We start from the raw sequence: 11,314 nt of genomic DNA, 5'->3' as shown, positions 1-11,314 counted from the left end.
GATGAAATCAAAGAGCTAAGCATTACATTGCTTATTTATCAGAACTATTTGTAAAGGTCAATGAAATGAATTTGCAGTTGCAAGAAAATGAGATCAATCTTATTAAGGCCAAATCGGTCATCTTTACATTTATTTCAAAGTTAACTATATTCACGTTAAATATAGGCAGTCATGAGCTATACCAACTTTTGAGCCTCTCTGAGATGGAAAGGTGGGATACAAGATGATGACCTGCAGTTTTTCTGTGACTACTTGAATATGCCACATGAAGACATGTCTGAGTGATTTGACGGTCTTATTGCAAAGGAAATTCCAGATTGGGTGATAAATCCATTTTCGGTTACTAAGAAAGGCCCAATCCTATCCAACTTTCCAACTCCAGTGCAACCGTAATGCAGCTCCGAGATAAGGGAACAAACATTCACATACCTTGAGGAGGCCTCTGCGACTTCCTCCCCACCACTGGATGCAGTGCATACCCCTTTGGTACAGCAGCACTGGCACTGGAAAATTGGATAGGATTGGGCCCTAAGTTGAGTACTGGAAGAAGAACTAATTAAGCTACAAAATGACACTGAGCCAAAGTTTAAGGAATTGTGCAAAAAGTTTTGTTACAGAAAAAAAACCCATTTCTGATCACTTTCCTGCACTATGGACAGTGATTAAGAAGTTTCTTTTGTATTTCTAACATCATATTTTGTGGAACATGGTCATCCGACTACTCTCCAAGCAAAGAAATCAAATCCAGTTTACTAAATATGTTTTAAAACTCCTGCTAAGCAATTTTAAACCAGACACTGGTATCACATCATCAAGCCCATCCATCACGCTAAGAATTTACTGAACTGTGAAGTAGTTGCTAAATATGATACCATATTTTTGCTAAATGACTACATATTCTGAAAAGCTGGTAGCACTGGATCAAGTTCATCAATTTTGTTGAATAAATTAAATTTGTTGAATAAATTAATATTCCTAATTGTATTTGGAATAAATGTGCAATTTAATTGTTACTATTTTGAATGTTATTATTATTATCTTCCTTAGTGGATCAGCCAAACCATTATTCTATACCGGGAGGGGGGGGGGTTAAACATAAGGCCCAAGGGACAGATATGGCCCCCGGAAGCAATTTAACCAGCCCCCATTATAATTGGTTTCTCCCAGCTTGATAATTGAGCTCTCTCATATCTTGAAAATGTGAACAAGATTTGCACATTTTCCCTTCTGTTCCCTGCCTTCCCTTTGCAGCTAATGAGTTTCTATGTGAGAGCAAACTGCTTATTTCAGGTCATCATCTACTTAATGATGTCACTTCCAGCCCTCAGCAGGCACCATGAATGCTATTCGATCTCCTACATCAGTGGTTCTCCAACTCTCTGGGAGAGTTGGAGAGCCAATAATTTCTTGTGTGGGTGGGAGGGGGGAGGCAGCAGGGGCGGGAGAAGGAAGTGGCACGATCCCCAGGATCGTACCACTCAGGGGGGCTGCAGGGGCTTGGGTACACATATCCAAGCCCCTGCAGCCTCCCAGGGGTGCGGGGAGCCCAGCGCAACCTGCAGCAGGGCTCCCCGCAGCAGTGAAAGTAGATGCGGAGCGATTGTGCTCCACTTCCACTTTAGCGGAGGCGAGGTGCAATCACTTCACATCTACTTTCACTGCTTCGGGGAGCCCTGCTGCAGGTTGCACCGGGGTTCCCCGCACGCCCAGGAGGCTGCAGGGGCTTGGGTACGTGTACCCAAGCCCCCACAGCCCCCCTGAGCGGCGCGATCCTGGGGATTGCGCCGCTGCCTCCTCCCTGCCTCCAGGCTGCCCCCCACCCCTTAAGGGGGCAGGGGCCAGGGCCCACAGGCTGGGGCGTCATGACGCCCCAGTTTGAAAAACCCTGTCCTACATGAATTGAATTTGACATTCCTGTTCTATACTGTACAATGCTTTTTATAGGGTAGAGCTGGGGGCACTAAGGATGTGTACATGGGACCAAGGGGGTTGCAGCCTGCAAAACTTTTGGGAAGCACTGAGCTAAGGAATATGGTGAGAGGGTTATAGGTAGGATGGATAGTGAAGTGAATTCCTGCTTATCTCCTAGTAGACTTGACTATTACTTCAGAGAAGCCCTTAAGTGACCTCAGTGCAGTGATCTTTAAGGTGTCTGCAGGCCTAAGTAAAAGAAAAAAAAATGATTAAGCCTAGTTATAGTGCTACCCTCAGGATGCTTGGGAGTATGAAGTGAGGTGTGATTTGATAAGGTCACCAGAGGCAGAACCAGCATGTTTAATCCCGTATTCTCTTTGAATACATCTGTGTTTCATAAGGCCAGAATCAAGACTGATGAAGGGAAATATACGCATGGTGTTACTATCTACATGTGAGTAGGAAGAAAATCTGACCGCTTTTTACAACATTCTAGAAATAATATGTGTGTAGGCTCTAAAATAAAAAGGGAAATAGGTATTTCTGCACGTGGAATATTCCGCTACAGTAGTGTTTCTCAACATTTCTCCTCCGCAGTACCACTTCACACAGCCCACCTATTCAAAGTACCACCAGAAGACACTGGTGATGACATTGTCTCCAGTTACTTCTGGGTTGGGAGGCCAGATGCATCAAGATCACACCAGTAAGAGGCACAGGGTGGATGGGAGGGCATTTTCAATCACAGAAAAGCATGCTTTGGAGCTCTGCCCACTGAGCTGAGCATGTTGTGTTGCATTCCTAGTCTCACTTCAGGGCAACAGGGGTCCAGGGGTCCTGCAAGTACCACGAGACACCACCTCAAGTACCACTAGTGATGCCTGTACCTCTGGCTGAGAAACACTGCTCTACAGGAGGCATAACCTATTTTACTATCTAGCCGTAGGGTTTCCTAGCAAAAAAATAGTACACACATTTTTTTTAAAACGCCTTCTTTCTATGCATCCTCTCCCCTATAATTTCTGGAAGAGGGGAGATAAGACAAAGGGCAGAGCTGGGTTTTTTTTTTTTACTTTAATAGATCTAAAAAAATTTAATTCTTGTTTCTACTGAATTGCCAAAAGTATTATTTTAATACTGCTTAAATAAATAACATAAACACAAATTTAGAACCTATAAGTAATGAATAGCCCAATCCTAACCATTATCCCCTGCCAATGTAGTGACACCAAAATGGCAGCAGGAGAAGCACTGGAACGCTGGCAGAGCACTGAGCAGTGCACTATCAGAATGCCTTTTGCGATTGGCTCTGACTGCTTTATAACAGTCAGTGCCAGTGCAGGAGGTGCTCCGCCGTTGGACGGCACACATAAGATTGGGCTCTTAATCAATGACTTGAAAACAAACATTTGTCCTCATGTCCTGTTGGTAAACATTTCAGCACTACTTGGTGAGCTGCTATTACACACAGAATACTGACAGGGACTAGTGGCCTGTCCAAGGGCACTATCTTAATGCAAGGGTATAGGTGGGACCTGAACCCCAAAACAATAAACCGCTCCTTCCAGTTTCCATATAAATACAACAGCCATTTTACAGGAGGCAAGCCATTTAATTTCTCACACAGACCCCATGCCAAATCAAATACCCCTCAACTTACTTCTCTCCCTGATTAATATACACATGGATGCCTTCATCTCCTTCATTTGGATTTCCAGCCAAATGGTAGTTCTGTACACTGCATGGACTGAATTGGCCCCCCCCCCCAAATTTTTACTGTCTTTTGCAGCAGCAAAGCGTGAAGGCACACTCAGTGTGGTTTGTGGCCACAGTGCTGGACTTGGATCCAGGATGACTCAGGTTCCAATATCCACTAGCCTGGAAGTTTGCTGGGCGACCTTGGACTAGTCACTATCTTTCAGCCTAGTCAACCTCACATTTATTGTTGTGAGGATAAAAGGGGAAGTGCCATGGACACCAACACGAGCACTTCAGAGAAAGGGAAAATAAAATAAATATAACTCTAAGATTCAATCCAGGCTTTTTTTTTTTTTTTTTCTTCCTTTTTGCTGGCAAAATTTCATTTATAAGTACAGTTTCCCACATTTTCCCAATTCACATTCAGTAGAAGCAGCCTGAGGGCACAAGGCCTTAACAATGTCACACTAGCTCGTTGTTTATGTGGGCTTAATTTACATTCAGGGAAGTCCACATTCACAAGGGGGTGTCCATTCTTATGTTCAGTGTGCCATGTCATTTAGAAATCCATGGACCCTTTAAAAGGTGGCTTCTGCCATGAGCTTCAAAGAACCAGATGCACCTTTCAGCTCATGAAAGTTGCCATGACTGAGATTTGCAAGTTCCTGGCATAAGGAACTCTGTGATAGAAAGGATACAACCGTATTCTCCACAAGTGTCAGCTTTCTCTTTTGGGATCACATATTAACAGGAAATCTGTCTGTAAGCATGTTGGTATTATACATTGCTATTAATTTTTGGTAGCATTCCATTATTTATTCCAGTTTTCTGAGGCCTTGAAGTGTTGGAACAACTGGAGTTATGGTCCGTGGGCACCTAGCTTGAACAAGCAATGGGAGTGATAAATATTCCTTTGTGGAAATCCACAATACTTCTTTCATATGATGTCTGGCTTCTTAATGTATAGCAAGAGTCAGTGATGCAGCAATGGGCAGTCAGCTTGAAAATGTTTGATTTCCAGGCAATAAGGATACTGCTGCTCAGGGGTCATGCCTCAGAAAACCCACAGAGCCTGTGCGGTTAAAAATTAAAAAGAATTGCTAAACATATAGCCTCATTAAATAAAGGTCAATTATTATTAGAGAGAGACAAGGAGAGGTAAGCAATCGCATCCCAGTGGGAATCCTTTGCTAATAGACTGGTTGTGAATCCTATGTACTTGTCGTAATTCAATTTTCATGCGTTCACCTCATTTTAAAGTAATTCTTATTAATATCGTTCATTATGTTTTACTTGCAGTACGTTAAGAAAGTTGAAAAAAGGAAGCAAAGGAATGTGGAAGTCTTGCGATTAACAGGGCTTCAATCAGGAAAGATATATTATGCATCAACATCTGTGAAATTGCTTTTGATATAACAATGCCAACCAAAAACGTGTTTAATAGGAAATAGTCCTATTAACATTAAAACCTTGTCAGAATTTATCTGAAAAATATGTAGCTTGTGCAGAATGAATGAAAACCTTGCTATTAATTTTGCCAAGCACTTCCCCCTTAAGAATGACTGCATTGAATAACCTGACACAAATTCCATTGAAACTGAAATCAAACAAGAACATGCCAGTTGGCATCAAGGCTTGTCAATGGCATTTTGATATCTTACAGGAAATCTTTCTGTCTCTCTCACACACAGGTTCTGCTAAGATGGTTGCATAGCGTACATGTGTGTGTGTTTCAAAAAAACAGATGTATTATGTAAATAAAGCATGATTCAGTTGTTCAGTGCATATTAAAATACCTGATATTTGTATAGCACTTCTTGGAGAGTGCAAAGGACTTCATGTGTTATTTTGATATACTTGTCATGTTACAGATGGGGGAACTGAGGCTGGAAGGGAATGGCTTGCCTAGATCGCATATGAGTTCATGGAGGAAGGGAGATTTGAATCAGAAAGACCTGACTTGCAGCTCAGGACATAAACCTAACCAACTCTCCAGTAACATGGTAAGGGCAATGCAGCTCCAGGGTAAGGGAAATAAACAATCTGTTACCTTAAGGAGGCCTCTGTGACTGCCCCCCAACTGCAGGATGCAGCACATGCCCCACTGGCACAGCTATATCAATGCTGGAAAGTTGGTTAGGATTTGGGCCTCAGTCACTTAACCACTACACTACCACTTCACATATTATCCCTACAAACTGGGGAAGGAGGCACTGTTTAAAGTGGTGCTCCTCTGTTATTTCAAGGGAGAGCAACTCTCCTCATTCACCACTGCACACAGTATTTTCTGCCGGCTGTTTTCTGGTGTTTATTTTGCATCTTTTTAGACTGACGTCTTTTGGGTCAGGGAGCCACATATTTCTTTGTTTGCCAATTATATAGAATAAACTTGCCAATAATGTAATAAATAGTTACAGTTGCTGGAAAAAAGTAAATTGGTATTGTTTGACCATTTCTTTGACATACATCATCTGTCCTCCTTGTGCAAAGTAGATGAATGCATGCTTCCAAGGATCCTGTCCACATACCATCCAGGTGCAACAAATTGAAAGAAAATCCCAAAGTACAGGGCAAGCAGTTACCAAGGGAACACCCCAAGAACTACAAAAACTAGCAGTTAGCAAGTTGTGACAGATGAAAGTGATTTTGTCTGAAAAGGGTCCTGCAGATCGGACACAGGGGGGAACCGTGTGATCCTCCTCAGCCCCTGGGGGCCAAACTGTAACACGGAACTGCTCAGTTGGCCAACTCTGAGTCGATGCGATGGTGGCAGAGAAGTAAGATTTGCCCACTGCTGTTTCCTCCACCACAGACACCACCTGATAAGCCCTAGAATGGGACATAACCCATGTTTGGTCACACTTGTCACAAGTCTTCCACCACCAACTGCATCATAGCTGATTGGGTGCTGGACTGTTGGTAATCAGAGTTATATTGCCACCAGAGTTATATTGCCACCATATATTGCCTGGATGTTTATTCCTTCTGTTCTGCTGTATTTACTGTTTTATATTGTTTCCAGCTGATTGTTGCTAGCTGTTCTGGGAGGACTTGTCCTAAACCATAGGGTATAATATGCTATTTTAAAATAAATAATAACTACACTGAAAAAAGAAAGAATCCTAGCTATGCTAGCAACTATCCACTGATAGTCCTCACCAACAGAAATTTCTCACTTGATAGCAGCTATTCTGCCACAATGAGTTCTAAAAAAGGTAATTCCTTTTGACCATCCTGTATCCATATACAGTATGTCCTATATTCAGCTTGTTTGCCATAATTGTTATGTTATTGTCTTGTGTGTGGTATTACGAGTATCATGGCAGTTGTTTATTCCCGTACTTCCACTTTGGCTTTTACATCTAATCTGAAGCATCGAACAGGGCACATTTATCGAGATAAACTTGTCATTACTGCTACTGGAATTCTACTAATAGTTTGCATGCTTTCTGCTGCAATTGCCAAAATATCCCTCCATCGAGAAATTACGAAATGCTGAATGGCTTTTTATGACGTCCTCTGCTAAATGCTTCTGGAACTCGAGCTTGACAAATAAACATCTTTCATTGGCTATTCTTAGTCCTGAAGCAAATACGAATGACCTTTTTCAATGAGGATCTGTTATATTTTGCAATCTGGGTAATAGCTTTGGCATTCCCAACAGAAGCTCTGCACATCCCATTAAAACTCAAGAAAGAAGACAAATAATTTTTAGAGCATTCTGCAGGTCAGTTCATGTAATGTCACTTCCTTGATTTTGGACATAAATGTTACTGAGTGATCCACTCTTCCACCATCCCCAAAACTTGTTTAACTGAATTAGGAGCCACACTTCTTACTATGTTTACCTTTTATACACCAATATATTGATAGCATTCAAACATGACTTGATGGCTGAAGGAGTTTCTTGTGAGCAAACAGTTGTCTGCTTATCTAGAACGCCTTTCCATTCTATAAAATAAAGAACATTGTTAACATTTTAAATGTGTAGAAATTAAAAGCAAACAGAAGGCACTTTGGGTCTCTATCACTCTGCACCTGCCTCAAAAGTAAGATGTTGACTTTCCTATTTGCTAAGTGGATTAGTACATCCATAAATGGTTTCTAATCTCTAATCCTGAGTTCTTAGAGCGCAATCCTGAGTTCTTCAGCGCCAGTGGTACCAGTATACAGCTGGCACTGGGTGTTGCAAATGTGCCGTAAGGCACACCTATGACACCCTAAGCCAAGTCAGTGCCTCTGCTGGTGCAGCACCAGTCAGTGCTGAATCCAGCGCCGGCCAGATGCAGCCCAGGGCTAAGTAAGAGCTCCGGGTGGCGGTGAAGGCCTCAGGAGCAGGGGGAGGCATTCCAGGGGAGGAACAGGGACCGGTGAAGCTCTGCTCTGCTGGATCCTGAACTCTGTCAATCTGGAAGGCCAGACACAGAGTCTCTCAAGTCTGCACCAGCAAAATTGCAAGCGCAGACTTGAGAAGCCCCATTGCAGGGCTTGGGGATTTCCCTGGGGCCAGAGGATACAGCAGTCACCACTTCACCACCACTGCACCTGGCAGCTGCAGCTTTAGGATTGGGGTACCAGTCCACAGTCAGGTGCAACAACAACAGTCACCACTTCACCACCACTGCACCTGGCAGCTGCAGCTTTAGGATTGGGGTACCAGTCCACAGTCAGGTGCAACAACAATAGTGATGGTGTGTTGTGTTCACAGGTATGAAAACATCGACTCAGTAAAACCTCCTCATGAAGTGAAGTAATTTCTCCAAAAAGGTCACATATCTCCAATAGATAGTGTCTTCACATACAAATCGCTAGAATTTTGCACTTGGGTGTTCAGGATATAAACTTCTGCATTTGAAAGTATGTATTTACTTTATATGATGAAGATCTTCCTGTGGATATGGAGTTATGAAATATCTAAAGATTCAGTGAAATAGCTAGTAATGTTGTCATAATGTTATCTGAGCACAGCTCAGAGGACGAATTGCACAGGTTTCTACTGGTGGTCCCCGATACAAGGCAATCCATGAGTTCATTTCAAGGTTGGATTACCCTGTACATGCCTGATCTCGTCTGATCTCAGAAGCTAAGCAAGGTTAGGCCTGGTTAGTACTTGGATGGGAGACTGCCTGGGAATGCCGGGTGCTATAGGCTTATACCATAGTCTTTCGAAACTGAAGGTTGCCAACCAACCAATCTGAATTGAAGGACAATTTAACTCTTACCTCTCATTTATCTGTCCATCCGCTCATCTGCCTAATCCCCTGCATCCAAGACAGAGGTCAGCAGTGCTGGAAAAAGAATCATTCTGAGTGCTCCTCACATCTGACAGACACAAGTGCTGGACATCAGGGATGGGGGGAGAGACCATTCTCTTTTTGTTGCCACTGGAGCAACAAAAAAGGTAAAGGGGGAAGTGGTTTGAAGAGAGGCAGGTGAGTGAAAGGTGTGAGAGATTTATCTCTGTGGCCTTCCCACCTTCTATTTTTTTTGTTGCAACATGCTCCTTCATTCCACTGCTGAGGCTATTTAGGAGGCATCCAGTGTCCCACATACAGATCTAGCATACCTGTAGTTCTGGCCATGAGTTCTTAAGCATACTTTTTTCCCACTGAAATGGAAAGCAATTGCTTCAAAGTAATCATATTTAGGATTGAGTTTATAGATTATAATCATGATACATATTAAATGCCAACTTCTAAAGTACACCACTTATGAATACATGTAGGAATCTGCAGACAGATTGTGAAAGAATCAGATACAATAGAGAATGTAATTGAAAATCAGTCATATCAATAAAACGCATCAATGCATGATATATTCAATCAGCATGGAATACCAAGTCCATGAAGCAATTTAAAATTGTATAACACCCAACAGTCTTCCAAAACATTCATGTATACAATATTCTAACTGATCTATTGCAGTAGCAGGTGTTGCCAAAAATTATATACATATTTATCCATACTTTACTATTCAGTCATGTCCTTCATTTCCACTGTGCAGTTTCAGTTATTTGCATAACATATACACACTGTTTTCTCCAGATATTATGTGGTGTGTAAGGTCATCAGGGAAGGGGCCTGACTTTTTACTCCTATGTAATGTACCATGTACATATATACGTACATACATAGTAGTTGTTGATTCTGTAAATATCTCAATTTGGGGTAGACATGAAACAATAGAGGAGGAGGTAATTAAACAGACAGACAGAAAGACAAAACCTTCAGTATCAGTTACTAAACTGAAACCCAGTTTTGAAGAACTGTAAATAATACTGTGAAATAGAACCAGAGTTTGTTTATTATTAACTAGGAGATTCTCCTCCTGTATTTTAAATTTGTACACATTTTGTGCAAAGTGTAACTTCCCAACAAAAGCAAATACTATAAATACTAAGGATTTTGCAGCCGGCATTCATAAAGTTAAAATTTATGAGCTCATGGGCTGTGATTGGATAAAAGAGTTGTCACCTAAAAGACCAGGCACAGCAGTAGGCAAAACGTTAGGTGACAACTGCTTTATCTGAACGCGGCTCATTAGCCCGAACAATGTTAATTTTAACATTGTAAAAGTCAGTACTGCTTAAGTTTATCAGTCACAAACTTCTAAGTTGACTGGAAATCTCTCAGTTAAATGAGTTTCAGGAAAACTACATCTAGACCAGACAACCATTTCTCTGCAAGCTGTCATCGTTAGTGGGGAGTGAATAGCTTCCAGTTTCACTGTGGAGAAGTCTGAATAAATCACACCATGCAGTTCTCATTGCAACGACTGTATGATTCACAAAGTTTCGACAAAGGAACAAACAAAGGATCACTTAATGGCTAAGAATCAGCCATTAAGATCACTTAAACAGCCAAGAATTATGGAAGACTTTCAGTTCATTCTGATCAGGCCTGTTGCGATGTCATAACGCTAAGTATGGCATTGCAAAGGCTTTACCGTATTGTGCAGAGTGGCCCACTAGCAGCCATTTTGGATATGCCATCCAAAATGGCTGCAAGTGGCAATGGTCCGCTCCAGCACTTGGCTCCACACAGGAATGCAGGCAAGATAGTGAGGTGGGCAGGACAGGGTGGCAGCGTGCACAGAGAGAAGTGGAATCCAGAGAGAGGAGGAGGCTTACAGGGGAAGGAGGGGTGTGCCCGGAATGTTCAACATGCGCCAGTATGCTATCCCCTTCTGAAATGCTTCCTTCTTTTCCTTGGACGTGTACCAGCGAAAGACCTGGCACAGCTCTGAGAAGACCCACTGGCAATTGGGAAGTTTACAGGGAGGTAAGGGAAAATATTTTGCCTTATCTCTAACAAGCTTCCCAATAACCCCCAACCCTCCACCATAGCATGTAGTGCCTCTTTGTTTTGGCATGGCTACGTGCTATGGCCAGGAAAAGGATAGGACTGAGTTGCTTAGGCACTTCTGTTATAGCTCTGTTCTTTGGATTGCTGTTCTTTGCACCCCCCCCCCCCCCCCCGCTTTTTACAGAGCAATCAAATAATGTTATTTCCAAATTGTTGGCTTCCATGGTTTTCTAGACCTAATTTGTTGTGATTTTGGGGGGAGGGGGTAAGAAAACACAACTGCAGTTCATCTCTAACCTGTTCAGGGTGGACACGCAAAGCATTACTTAGACTTTTCAGGGCTCCTGTGCATTGAAGGTGAACATTTCCTCTTTGCAAGTTCATCCCATTTCATTGCT

General features: G+C 42.3%; 1 pseudogene; it reads left to right on the top strand.

Moving 5' to 3' along the window:
• The first annotated feature begins 8,644 nt into the window (after nt 1-8,644).
• LOC136646371 (5S ribosomal RNA) lies at nt 8,645-8,763 on the top strand (annotated as a pseudogene).
• Nucleotides 8,764-11,314: the final 2,551 nt, after the last annotated feature.

Source organism: Tiliqua scincoides, chromosome 3 (assembly GCF_035046505.1).
Source record: "Tiliqua scincoides isolate rTilSci1 chromosome 3, rTilSci1.hap2, whole genome shotgun sequence".
In the NCBI taxonomy this organism is placed as follows: Eukaryota; Metazoa; Chordata; class Lepidosauria; order Squamata; family Scincidae; genus Tiliqua; species Tiliqua scincoides.
The sequence above is the reverse complement of the archived record's forward strand: the minus strand, read 5'-3'. Positions and strand labels throughout refer to the sequence as shown.